Source organism: Halichoerus grypus, chromosome 10 (assembly GCF_964656455.1).
Source record: "Halichoerus grypus chromosome 10, mHalGry1.hap1.1, whole genome shotgun sequence".
NCBI classification, from domain to species: Eukaryota; Metazoa; Chordata; class Mammalia; order Carnivora; family Phocidae; genus Halichoerus; species Halichoerus grypus.
The window spans coordinates 30,450,795-30,464,812 of NC_135721.1; the positions used below are offsets into that span (position 1 = coordinate 30,450,795).

At 46.8% G+C, this 14,018-nt stretch overlaps 1 long non-coding RNA gene across 2 annotated transcripts in view; it reads right to left on the reverse strand.

Annotated features, from left to right (window-relative positions):
- LOC118528223 (uncharacterized) overlaps positions 1 to 14,018 on the reverse strand; it is a 60,062-nt gene that overhangs the window by 17,346 nt on the left and 28,698 nt on the right. For both annotated transcript variants that reach the window (XR_013442164.1, XR_013442163.1), the window contains one exon: positions 1,996 to 2,104. This is a non-coding gene — a long non-coding RNA (uncharacterized LOC118528223). The remainder of the gene's footprint in view (positions 1 to 1,995; positions 2,105 to 14,018) is intronic.

The window sequence follows — 14,018 nt, forward strand, 5'->3', positions numbered from 1 at the left end:
GGTCACACCGCTTTGAAGAATGAAGAGGTAGACCAGATGAATAGTGGTGGGCAGCAAAGCAAAGTTTATTGAATGATAGTACAGAGCTCCTGAAGAGGAAGGGGATCTGAGAGGGTTGCCAAAGGGTTTCTAAGTCTGGGGGGGTGGGGGGGATGTTTATGAGCTTGTTGGCGGGCTCTTTTAATCTGATTTAACCCTCCATGCGCCTGTCATCCAATTAGGTTTTTGTCATCTACCTATCACATGGGAAAGGGTGGAGGGTCCTTCCCGGGTGGGTGTAAAATCCTTTCAGGGGTGGTTTCTTCTTAGGGCAGGGACCCCTTGTCCCTGCCTGTCTTTCTTCCAACTATCCTTCATTACTACCACCTGCACAGGCTGTGAACCTAATTTTGAAGTCATTTTGTGTCTTTTTCTGGGAGAAGACTCCCTAAATTGTAATAAGCTTCAGGACTCACCAAACCTAGATCAGTCTCCCAATATAACCTGCTTAATCTAATACCAGGAAGCCAAAATATGATCGGTATTTCTTTGGCCTCAGCTCTGCTAAATGGCCCGTGATGATCACCATTCAGACCCGTGTACTAGGTGGACTTCGTTGGTGCCCCTCCTGGATAGCTGTGAAGGGCTCACAGCTGGCCCTGTCTCTGGAGAATTGACTTCCACTGCATTGGAGCCCCTTGTCCTGGAGATTACACCATCACCTCTATTCAGGGCAGTCGACCAATGTCTGCTTGATGTGGTCAAACGGCTACAGCCCTGTCTCAAGGTGAGACCAGCTCTGTGATATAATCCATACTCCTTTGGGATCAGATCGAAGCTAGGCTGTAGTGGGGCTGACATCCTGGCTTAGCTCCGTCCTCCGTCTCATTCTGCTTCCCTCATTCCCTTTCTCCTAGAGCCTTGCCCTACCAAGTTATATCTATCTGAATCCTCACCTGGGGCCCAGCTTCTAGGGTACCCAACCTAAGACATAAAGTGATAAGGAGAGTATCATCTTTTCCCACGTCAAAGCCTGTCTGGTCCACTTTCAAACACAACCAAAAAGCCACAAGCCCCTGAGACCCCCTGCAGCCAGTGCTCAGGCTACTGCATGGATGTGTTTACTTATTTCATGACTAGCATCCCTGTCTGAGGCCCATCCTGGACCTCTAGCCAAGTCCAGAGAGCCAGAGTTCTAAGTACCTTTGGAACTTGGCAGTGGGAGGGTAAAGGCGGTGATGCTGAGCATTTGGTAAAACTCTAAACTGTGACCTCCCCACCTTTAGTGTCTTCTCTGAGCATTTGCTTTAGATGTTAGGAAGGAGACCAAACGATGTGAAAAAAATGATTGGTAGCACCATGTCTCTTTTGATCATTATCTCGGCATTTTTTTACTGCAGATTTATAACTAGCCCTTTGTCCCCACTGAACAGAAGAGGAATCCAGGCTCTCCAGTGTTGCCTGTCATTTTAGAGAAAGACAGAGTTTAGGAGGAAAGAGATTTAGAGCCTCTTTCTGTCTCATCTATGACTTGTTTGTGACTTTAAATGAATTAATTGCCACCCGTTAGCACTCGTGTGTGTGGCATGGACATTTACTTCCACACCCCACAAACAGCAAAGACTCTTGGAGATCATCATAACAGCAAGACGACCATCTATAAAAGAGACATAATCTTTAAATCACCAAAACAGATACACGAGAAATTCCTCACGAAAGGGAATAAAATGTGAAGCAAGAAATATTTATTACCCCAGTGCTTGCTCCTCCAGGCCCTTAGCCCTAAAGGATCTAGAGATAACTAGTCTACCACTTCCTTACACAAGAGAGACAGGTATAGGCTTTGCAGACAAATTGTGAGGATCTAGGTCCAAATCCAGGAGCATCATTCAACAGAGAGAGGAGCAGGTGGGCCTGATGAGCCTAGGCAGGTACATTCCAGAAACAGATATCACAGGTTGGAAAAGCCCAGTTAGGGGACTACAGACCCAAGAAGCAAGGGCCCAGGGAACTCACCCAGGTAAGGCTCCCAGTGCCCAACATGGAACTCATCAGAATCCTGGCTTTTCTGGTCCAGCAGCTTACTGTAGACATCCTTGGAACTTGTCTCAGAATGTGGGCAGTACTATATTGAGTGGGGAGCAAAATAACAGGATTTACTCTGTGACCTTGGCCAACTTACTCGTCTTCCATTTCCTCATCTGTAGTAATTCCTCCTTTACTCATCTTTCAGGCTGGTATCAGATTCTGTTTGAGGCAGTATGTATGAAATTGCTTTGTAACCTGGAAAGTGACAACTGTACATTAAGACAATAATATCTGTGGATAGGTAAGAAGGCAGAGAGAAAAGAAAGCTTTCTGGAATAGGAAGAAAGGAGTTCCAAGATCTGTAGGCTCATCCAGCCTGGTCTCTGAGCCGATGCAAGACCAGGCTTGCAATGCATGCACAGCCTTCCCTGCTATTGAGGGGGAGCTGGAAAGAGCTCCATGTCCAGTGTCCAGTGATCCTGGCAAGAATGAATCTGCCTTTGGGTGTCCACAGAAGTGGGAGCTGCAGTCTAGTCTTCCTATCACAGGCAACCACATACAGTCCATCTGGCAGACTGTTCTCTGCTATGATTTCTGATTCCAATTCCCTCTCCGGCTCCCTTTGGGACTAGGGCCCATCCCTAAGCTCTGATCCAATTGGCTGGGGCCCTGTTCCTTCCAGTCTCTTCCCCAGGACAGATGGACATGTTGGATAAACATGTTGGATATACATAGAGCACCCAAATTCTCAGAAATCCTACCCTCAACTCTACCTGCTCAACTCAAATAGAATCCCCCATGGACCAGCTCAGTCTGGATCACACTCAGCACCACTCCCCAAGCTTAGTGGTTTGAACCATGGGTTCTACTCCTGGGGGAGGAGGAGTCTTCTGTCATTCCCTCCATCCCAGCTATTTCCCCCTTTACCCCTAAATCAACATTAGCTGCAACAGTGTCCCTCCTCCCCACTGGGAGCTCACAGTACATAATAATGACAGTTTTTAATATCTTTCTCTAAAAATTTCGGCAAGATAAAAGGCTCAAAAGAAATAAGGAGCATGTACTTCTAAAATTCTCATCCTTCAAAGGAAGAATCAAAGATAATTAAAATATTAGTGAAGGAAGCACAGGGAGATAAGAATTATATTTGCATATTCTTTAAATTATAAATTAGTGTGCTGCTCTTTAAAAAAACATTTTTTTTTACTTAAACAATTTAGGTAATTGAAGTGATGAAGTTTGTAGAACCCTGATTGCCTGTGAAATAAATACATCTTGTAGGTCCTGGACACACCACTGATGATTTTATATTATATAAACTTTGCCGATGTTCCAGGTAATCCTCAAACAAAGGGAATAAAGGCATTAAGCTATCAGGCCAATCAGAATGAGGTTGCTTTTGTTACTCATCTAACAGTTTGCAAATATGACATGAGATGATTGTTCTTCTGCTGGGCCAGGCAGGAATGGACTACAGGCAGCTGAGTGAGGGTGGAGTGTCCCCCAAAGTGTTGTCCCTGGATCAGAAGCTAGTGCTCCTAGAGCTTTCATCTTGAGACCCCTGGTGCCAAACCAGGCTGATTGTAAACCAAGTGGCAGTTGGTGAGAAGTGGCTTTAGGGGCTTGGGTTGGTGGGAGATGAAATGGGAAGACAGAGGTGGGAGCAGAGACAGGAAATTGTCTACTTGGGAGAGGGGCTGGAGCAGCTTTTGATAAAGCCTCTGTAGCCTTGGGATGGCCAAGGAGGGAGCCATTTAGGCGTCCGGTGGGTCTGGGCGCTCCTCTTCCTCCAGGAGCCTGTGGGAGAAGGGTAGGTCCCCAGGGGTAGAGAAAGACTGGAGACATTTGTGGTTTTGATGCCAGTTCACCTGCTGCTTAGCAGCTGGTCAGAAAGCAGATAGATGACTTTCTCCTGAAGTCACTACTCAATCAACTCACCTCTAAAATTCACCAATCTTGCAGCACCAAGGATGGGCATAGCCTCAAACTTGGAATATCTAAGCATGTGGAACAGGAATTCACACTTTGTTTTGTTTAGTGGGAAGTCTCTACTTCTTTGATCTTGACTATCAGGTAATGTGGTTGGTCATTTAGGTCAAGTCTGGTAAACAAAGCAGGCAAATACAATTTGGGACCCAAAATCGCAGTGTGAGCATATGGGTCTCTGACTAAGGAGGCTCCCAGCGGCTTTGCTGGAACTGGCTGGTTATTAACCTAGACAGCAGAAAGTATATTTCAGCAGAGGGCAAAGGTAACGAATGAGAGAAGAAGAGGAAGGACCCTCATGAGGGTCAAAAGCTAGAATTGCCAACTATTGTGCTCATGGTTACTCTTCTACTTAAAATCCTTCTTTGGCTTCCCCTTGTCAAACGGTGAACTCCAATCACCATTGTCCCTTAGGGTGACATACAGGACCTGGCTCGGCCCTATCTCTTGACATGACCTCCAGACACTCAACTTCGGGCATCCAGATTCCTAGCAACTTGGTTGATCTAGCAACTATTTGACCATGGGTCAGCTTTCCTCACCCTGGAATAATTCCTGCCCTTTCTATGCCTGGTAATTGCCTCTTCATCCTTAAGAATCAGCCCCCCACCCCCAGCAACCTGCCTCCACCCACTGACCATTCCCTCCTTGGGCCACGACAGTAGCCTCTGCACCACTTTATTAGACTCACTGATTTCGTGAGTCCGTAAATCCCTACAGGCAGATGGAGGTGACCGTGTCTTATCACCCTCCATTCCTCCAGTGCCCAGCATGGTGCATGACACATGCTAGTTACCTCACCAATGATTGTTGAATCAAATTGAATTGAAATTGAGTATGACTCTGAAATAACAAGCCATTTTCTTTTTCTCGTTCAACTCACAAACAGTGTGAGAAGAAAAATGAAGTCATATGTGCATATCATCTCCAAATAAATTACTTTAAAGAACAACTTCTATGTGAATTTTGGATTTGCAAATTCTGTCAAAGTGCACGTGAAGGTAAAACTAAATTTGTCTCCTTAGTTTACGGTCACACTTTAGAGCCAGGATAACATTCAGTTAACTTTATTCATTAGTGGTTGTAAGAGAAGTGGGTGTTCTGATTAATCAAATAAAGAACCATCATAAAAGAAAACAGGACACCTGGATCCTGGGTCCTGGCTTTTCCACTTACCACCTTCCATCGACTCTGGGCAAGTCACTTCACCTTAATTCCTTCAGCTTCAGAATGTGGATTATAAAGTTTTCTTGTTTAAGGTATTGGATAAGGGCACCTGGGTGGCTTAGTCGGTTAAGCGTCTGCCTTCGGCTCATGTCATGATCCCAGGGTGCTGGTATCGAGCCCCGCGTCGGGCTCCCTGCTCAGCAAGGAGTCTGCTTCTCCCCCACCCCCTCTGCTGCTCCTCCTGCTTGTGCTCTCTCTCTCTCAAATAAATAAAATCTTTTTAAAAAATAAATAAAAAATAAAATACTGGATAAGCTGTGAATTGATCTGCCAATATAAGGGATCATTAGGTGTACCTGACCGATTCCCCAGGAATAAACTTCAAATGTATTTAACACCAGAAAGTGTTAAGCAAAACTCACATCTTTCTTTGATGATTCAGAAGGCATTTCAGTAAGTGCTTTGGGCGCATCATTATAAACATCATTTACCCTTACACCATAACTCTGTGCAAATACCAGTTAATAGAAAGTCCCATTTGATAGAATGGTATATAAGCCAAACTTTGAATAATATTGTGGTTTGTTGTTTTTTGTTTTTTGTTTTTTTTTTAATGGACACACCATGAAACAGTCTAATGAGGTTACCGCCAAAACAGCTTTGAGTTTTCGTGAGTTAAATGCATCGTTCGGGCTGGAAAGGACTGTTTCAGCTCTGTCAGCTTAATCACGGTTTGCTGGTCCCGAGTGGGTTTGGAGGGCTGGTGTCACGCATTACGATGTGTGGTCAGTGACTCACACCCAAATCACTGTTTTCAGGCAGGATAATCAAACATTTGGGCAATAAGCCTCGTAAAATTCTCATTTATAGGGAGGTTAAGCAGCCTTTGGGATTAGTCTCATCCAAAGAGGGTTTTGAAGATCTTCACTGACTGCGAGTCTGACTATTCCTATTTACCACAGTGACACAGTAACTGCGTTCGAGGGAAAACAACTGTCTTCCTCCAGACTTGCTAGACGCCATATATTGTGGTGAACGTCCCTTCATAAAGAAGAAATGCAGAGGCCCAGGCCCCACCCCAGATCTACTGAGTCAGAGCCTGCACTTTAACAGGATCCCCGGGGAATGGGATGCACAGGAAACCAAACCCTGTTTTTTTTGTTTTTGTTTTTGTTTTTAGGGCCCTTGCAACCTCAACTCCTCCTTTCCTTTGTTCTCCTTCTCCCTTTCATCTTTCATCACTTCTTCCTCAAATTCCAAAACCAGGTCATGTGTGAAAATCAATATCTACTTGTCTCAACCTGGTCTAATTCAAACACTCAACCATATCTCTACTTGAGGTCCTAACTCCAAGCACAAACCAGCCTCGATTCATAAACACTTGAACAAAATAGTTTCATTGGGCCCCAGAAAAACAGCAGGCAAGAGCCGTCCCCCACAAGATTTATATTTGTGTCATTTATTTATACAGAGCCTTAAGCGTACACAGGGCTTTGTTGGGGAACATGCCAACAGGCTACAATCCCTGCCCTTTAAAAAATATTTTTTCTTTTTCCCTTATGCCCCAGGGAACAGCTAGGGTGGGGATGGAGTTATGAAATCTTCGGACCAAAACATAGGAGATGAATAGAAGGAAGCCGTAAGTATCTGTTAGGGCCTCCAGACCTCTCTAAGAAAACAAATAAGACTTTCCCAAACAATATGCATGAGCAGATTTTTGCTGTGCAAGGAAACCAGCCCTCAGTTCTCTGAAGAAATCTCAGCCCCCCCCCCCCCGACACACACACACATCCCACAGGAGATCTTACAAGAATTTGAGCCAAAGATATCCATTTAAAAAAATAAATTTATAAAAGGAAATTTAAAAAGGAAAAATATTTAATGGCACTTATAAAAAACAGTTAAATAAAACAAGAAACAACCACTTGATAAAATATTATGTAGCCACTCAAATCAGGATTTCAATAATATTTAGCACAAAACATTAAGTGGCAAGGTAGGATACAAAATTTTATAGTCACCATTACCCCACTTTTATGTAAATAAAAAAGGGGAATTAAATATACCAAAATGTTAATGGTCTGTATCTCTGAAATTGATATGATTTAAATGTTATTCTTTGCACTTTTCTATATTTTCTAGCTAGTATGGACACATACGACTTATATGAGTACTTTTTCTAAACATTTGTCCCGGTAAAAGTGCTTTCTTGACTCCACAAATTCTCCTTTCTCTCTATAGCCTCCCCAAAGCCAGCTTACTTTCCCGACCCAGAAAACCAAGGGTTCAGAGAATTCTATCCATTGGAAAAGTCATACTGGTTCTAGACACTGAGAAGAGGGGAGAGCAGGGTTGGAAGGGGGTCTGAATGAGGAAATTTAACAACTTTCCAAATCTTCTTAGGTCAGCCGTTCGGTGTGAGATTCCAGACTTCATTCAGAGTGTTCTGCATCCCAAACACACCCATTATTGATCGACATGGAAACACATTTTAAAGTCCAAAAACATGGTTTGTGTACCATCCAGAAGCTCAAGAGTGGAAAGAATTTTAGAGACCATCTTAGTTCACTAGTTCTCAATTCTGGTGTGCGTTGGGGTCGCCTGGAGAGCTTGAAAAAATATGAATGCCCAGGTCCTACCCTCAGAGCTTCTGATTGTACTGGTCTGGGGTGTGGCCTAGGCATCTGGGTTTCCTCTTTATAGCTCCCGGGTGATTTGACTACGGAATGCCATAGTCACTGCCCCTCTTACCCAAACGGCCTTGCAGCCCCACTGATGTGTGATCCCCTAGTTCAGGTTGCGTGACCAGCATTAGCCAGCTCCATCACTGGCTTCCAGAATCTGATCAGGTACTTGGCCACAGGCAGAACAGCTACCCGACCATAACGAACTGTGAAGGTGGGCAGCCAGATTCTATAACTGTGCAAGAGGAGGAGGACCAGTTTCAGTGGACAGGTCCAATCCTGACCACATAGGTAATAGCTCCCTTTCATGGCCAAACAGATGCAAAGTAATTTACTTGGCTAAAAGCTCTCAGCTCCTGAGTGGTTGGGTCAAGATTCTCATTCTAAAGCCTCACTCAGCCTTTCCACTGTACTACAGCATAAAACATTGAGTACAGTTTTTAAAATAATTCTTGGATTTCAGAGTAATTTTAGATCTATAGAAAATTTGCAGAGCTAGCACAAAGAATTCCTGTACAATCCTTGCCCAGCTTCCCTGAATGTTAACATCTTACCTAGCCAGGGTGCCTCTGTCCAAACTAAGACATCGACATTGCTACCTTATCGTGATAACTATGGACTTTATTCAGATTTCACCAGTTTCTCCACGAATGTCCTTTGGTCTGTTCCAGGATCCCACGCTGAGCACTAATACATTCAACACGACACAGGAAATGTCACAGGATAATTAGTTAATCAAATGCAGACAGTAAAAAGAGCATCCTGTCTAGCTGAGAGCGGTCTCGGCATGTATCTCAGAACCGGTGGGGTCCCCGATGTGCCTGGAGGGATGTGTCTTTTTTCCAAAGCGGACAGGGGTAGGACAGGCATTCCAGCTCTCAGAAATGGCCGACAGGGCTCCGTGTGCTAACTGCCTGAGGAGTTTGCAGCTCACGTTGGACACAGGGTAGACGGCTCCAACCACGGACTCTGGGACCAGAGAGGACCGAGAGGTCGAGCGTTTCTGTGCCTGAGAGGAGAGACTTTCCCACGCCCTGAAGTCACACTGCGTGCACTGCGCTCTGGCAGGAGTGCAAAGCCTCCAGATCCGGGCTTATTTCTGAAAGTTATTCTCAAGTCAAAGGAACGAAAGTAACCAATTAAATATTCAGACTTGCTGCTTCTGAGGTGTCTCTTTTCTTTGCCTCTCCAGGGGCCCCTGTGGCCCAGAGGCTGCATGGGGCTGGTGACCGGCGCTGGCAGCCTCAGGGCCCTCCCAGCTCTGGCCTTCTCTACTTGGGAAGGCACTGATCTTTGAGCTGGACTCTGCACCTAAGGCAGGCTAGGACCAACATATTAGCATTCCAACTATATTTCACGTGCAATACATTCTAGATTTAGCTCTTCAGCTAGGATAGAATTTTCCTCTTCCCCTGCCCTCACTGTTCCTGCCTCAGAGCCAAGTCTAGGGTGAGGCAAGACAGGTGCCTAGGGCGCACAATTGAAGGAGGCCCTTGCACTACCTTGAGAATGAACACCGCCCTCAGTTTTGTCCCTGGGGGCCCTTTGCTTGCCTCACCCCAGCCACAGCCCAGTTACCTCCTCCCCATCCACCACTCCACCCCCTGTGGTGTCACCAAGATGATTTAGCACCTACAGAGTAAACGGGGCCGACAAACCCCCCACAATTCGAGCCTTCCTCGTTACAACTGATACAGTTTTCAATGTCCCAACCTCCAGCTTTGCAAGAGGACTAAATAAATAGGAACGGTCCTCCTGGAGCAGCCCGCTGGTGTGGGCTCCCGTTCAGCAGCCGCCACGTGGGGACAGCAAACGGGACCCGGGACACAGCCACTTGCTGGGCAGTCCTGGGCCAGGCACCCTCTGCTCTAGCTCACCCATGGAACCTGTACCTGAGGAGTCTGGGGTTTAGAAAGAAAAGAGATTCTGGAACTTCTAAGACTTCTGACTTAGAAATATAAAGCCAGTGAGGAGAAAGAAATGGGAGAGCTGGCGAATGGTCCAGAGAGATCTGCTTGGCAGAAAAGAGCAGAACTTTCCTGAGGGCTGTTTATAACTCTGGCTCACTGGACACACTGGACATCCACACAGGGCTAACAGCTCAGAACTGCCTCCGAACACCTCAGTCCTAATGTTCTCAAATGAAAAATAAAGGAATTTTAATTAGCGAATGGTTCTCAACCCTGACTGCATATGAGCATCACAAGGGGGCTTTAAAAACACAGGTGCCTGAGCCCCGCCCGGGAGGTACCATCTGACTAGTCAGGCTCAGCCCTGAGTGCCTTTTAAAACCTCCAGGCGGTTCAAACGTGTGGCCCCGCTTGAGAACCTCTGTGACAGGTGAGCTCTAACTCCACCTCTGACGTTCTATGATCCTGAGAAATAAGAGGTATCTGTTTTTTGGAAATTGGAAAGAACCAATTCAGCAGTTCCCATTAAAATGACCGCAAGTTGGGGCACCTGGGTGGCTCAGTCGTTAAGCGTCTGCCTTCGGCTCAGGTCATGATCCCAGGGTCCTGGGATCGAGCCCCGCATCGGGCTCCCTGCTCCACAGGAAGCCTGCTTCTCCCTCTCCTACTCCCCCTGCTTGTGTTCCCTCTCTCACTGTCTCTCTCTCTCTGTCAAATAAATAAATAAAATATTAAAAAAATAAAAAAAAAATAAAATGACCACAAGTTTTGACAAAAAAAAAGGTTAAGCTTTTCTAATGAAGTCTCTGGCTCCTGAGATAAGGAAGTCGAGGGAAAGACAACCATGATAACAGGGTGAACGAGTATATTTCCAAGCAGAAACAGCTCCAGGGGGCTCACAGCCGCAGTGGCAGCTGAAAAGTCACAATTAAGTGGCTTCACGTGTTCAGAAGCCAGTGGGCCCGGCCCCAGGGATGGCCACGTTGCCCTAATGATTATGCAATGACCCGGCTGCCCCCAAAGTGGGTGCAAGGCCGTGAGTCATCAGCGGGCAACCTCAGCTCCGCCTCCCGGCGGGACACCAATGCCAATTAAAGCAGAGGTCACCTGGGTCTGACAAGGATGGTGGCCGGCCTGGGCTTCACTGAGGGCTAAGTGCCCAAGGATGCTGCTGTGCAGTAGCCACTGGGGACTGAGTTCACCAGTCACACGCTAGAGCTCAGTGATTGAAAGGTCCACGGAAGACTGGGCAAACGTGGATTTCAGGTCCAAAGTCCCAGGGCAGAAGTCCCTCTGGTACCTCACAGGAGCTTCCCAGGACAGCCGCCCAGTGTATTACAACAGGGCTCTTATCCAGAGCAGAGTTTTTTTATTCTCTTTCTGCCTTTTTTTTTTTTTTTTAACTCTCTTCTGGACTGTCCACGTGGACTGTGGATGCTGAGTGCCCTGAACACCGCCTGATGCTTTGGAACATACCACCAGCTCTTAAAACATCGCCAAGGAACTTTCTGGTAGTCTGGTAGTGGAAGTTCTTGACCCCAGCTGCATGCTGGATTTGACTGGTCTGGAGTGGGGTCTGGGTATCAGTATCGTTCTCAGTCTCCCCGGGTGATTCTGACGTGTAACCAACGGTGAGAAGCACGGGACTAAGTCGTGCTTTGGCTCGGGTGAGGAGGTGGTGGGATGGATTGGAGGGGGTCATGGCAAGGGTCTCAGGGGAGTCATGGGGACTGGAAGAAGACCAAGACATAGAGAGCTGGCAAGTTTTCAGATATCACCCACTGATGCCTTCCAGAGCTCATGCCTTTCACTCACCCATTGCCAACAGTGGCTGGGTGCCAGGGTTATCAAGATGTCTAAGACCCAGGTGCTCCCCTCAGGCAGCACACAGTCTAGCAGCGGAGACAGACCCATACATTGTGTAGCAGAAGTTGCACAGGGACTGTCTATGTACTCAATTACTAGGCCCCAGAGGGCACCCCAATCTGAGGGTAAGGGGCAGGCTCATCCCATTGCCAAGCATGTAGGGAAGAGGCAAAAGCTAGAATATTCAGTGAGATCTTGGAAGGAGGCCCTCGAACAGGGGAGAGGTAGGAACTTTGTAGCCTTCCTGGCCTTGCCCTTCAGAGCCTGTATCCCAAGAAGCCTGGGAAGTGGGTACATTCATGGCTAGCTTATTGGACAGTCTGGGAGGCACCATTCATGTTGTGTTTTATGAAAACACTGCCTGCTGTGCTCTGGGAAAATAGAGGTGTCTAGATGCCAGGCAGAGGGTTCTCTATTTTCCCAGAGCCTTCAGTGGGGTAGGATTAAGGACAGGTCTGTGACCAACCTTTGAGCTGGCATGGTACCCAGACACCAGCATCTCCTGGGGCCAGGGTAGATGTAGCATCCCCCAGAACTCAGGGGGAGTCACTGCCCAATGAGCAGTGGCCCAGAGCAACAAAGTCCCATGCCTGAGACCTCACCCAAAGATCCACTGACAGAGACTAGATGGGAGGGGACCCAGAAAGGGGACTTGAGGGCCTGCCACCATCCCGGTGGAGATGAACAGCCAGTCGGATTTGACTTTCAGTATTAAGGTGACCTCATTTGTACACACAACCTAGGGTGAAGTGTGAAGATTAGTTGGGGACACTCAAGTGACACATGAGATAATAAAGGACTGTGTACGGGCAAGGTGAAACCTAGAGGTGAGTGGTCTCCCTGGGCAAAGGATCAGGAGAATCAGGGAAAGCCTCTCAGTGGCACCCTCTGAGTTGTCTTTTTTTTTTTTTTAAGATTTATTTATTTATTTGAGAGAGAGAGAGAGAGAAAGAGAATGGGGGGAGGGGCAGAGAGAGAAGGGAGAGAGAATCCCAAGCAGACTCCATGCTGAGTGCAGAGCCAGACGCGGGGCTCGATTCCACGACCCTGAGATCACAACCTGAGCCGAAACGAAGAGTCAGAGGCTTAACTGACCTCACCACCCAAGAGCCCCGCCCTCTGAGTTGGGTCATAATGGATGAGTGGACCTCAGCCAACTGGACTGAGAAGCAATCCAGATAAGGGACAGCATGCACACAGGTGTATGCGGCAAGAGCCTTCTGTGATCTGGGTACCATCTAGGGTTGGGAGCAGAGACCTGAAGCTAAGAGGCAGGTAGGGCTAAATCAGGATGTAAGCTAAGCGTACACCAGCTTAAAAGTGTGGACTTTGTCTTGTAGTGGATGAGGATCCCCAAATAATTCTAATCAAGCTCATGGTGTCATCTGATGGGTGGAGAGATGGGCCCAGCAGTCGGTGGCACTGTTGCAAGTCGGGGAAAGACTTCGAGGAGATCTAGTGATGCTCCTTGCTACCTGCGCCACGTCTGGCTTTGGAGGAAAGAGAGTGGGTTTCTGCTGAATCACTGAAGAGCCACTGTGTCTCTATGGCTGTCAGAGGAATTGGCCATGGTCTCTGCTGCGTTCTCCACTGCTCCCAACCATAAAACAAAGGGTGTCTTTCAATTTCCAGGCATTGCAAAAACCTTGCCTTCCTTCCCTCTGATTCGAGTTATAAAAAAAACTATCTTGATAGTCAAGGGTAAAACAAAAGGAGCTGGGCTTTGAACTTCAGGGGTCTGCTTCCCACAGAGGAAGTGAGGACTCACTGAGCGAGATCCTCACCCACCTCCCACTAGCTCATTTTGACCTTCCCTTGATGGTCAACCCCATTTCTCTAGACCCCCAGGTGATTCCCATCACTGTTTGAGTCAACCTGCTGCCTCCTTCCCCACAAGAAAGCAGCACAGAGCCCCTGGGTTTGTTGGTTCAACAACCATTTCTGTACTTTATTTGCTCACAGCAAGAAAAAAAAACACAGAACACAAACAACTCTTTGACTGCGAGAAGACACAGACACGCAGACATCATGCTTGTTAAAGTGAGTGTCACAGAGAGGCATTATTTATTCAACTGGCTTGATTAGTGAGTGCCAGACAGCTATTAGAACAAAAATCATGCTTTTAGGCAACTGTGTCTATTTATGTCATGGTGAGCCTTTGCAGAGAGCCCAGATAATGCTTGCTATCTTCACCCACACTAGCCAAATGTTTGGGTAAACAAAGATGTTGTATGAAATTCCCCATCACTTTAACACAAATTGACATAGAATGGAACACTATTCTGTTGTGTTCTTGTGTTCCATTTCATGGCTGGGTGGCTTCCAAGGCCAAGTAAAGGGAAGGAGAGGGTTTCCTGGGGCTAAGGATCCTGCTTACTGCCTCCTCCATGCAGACACA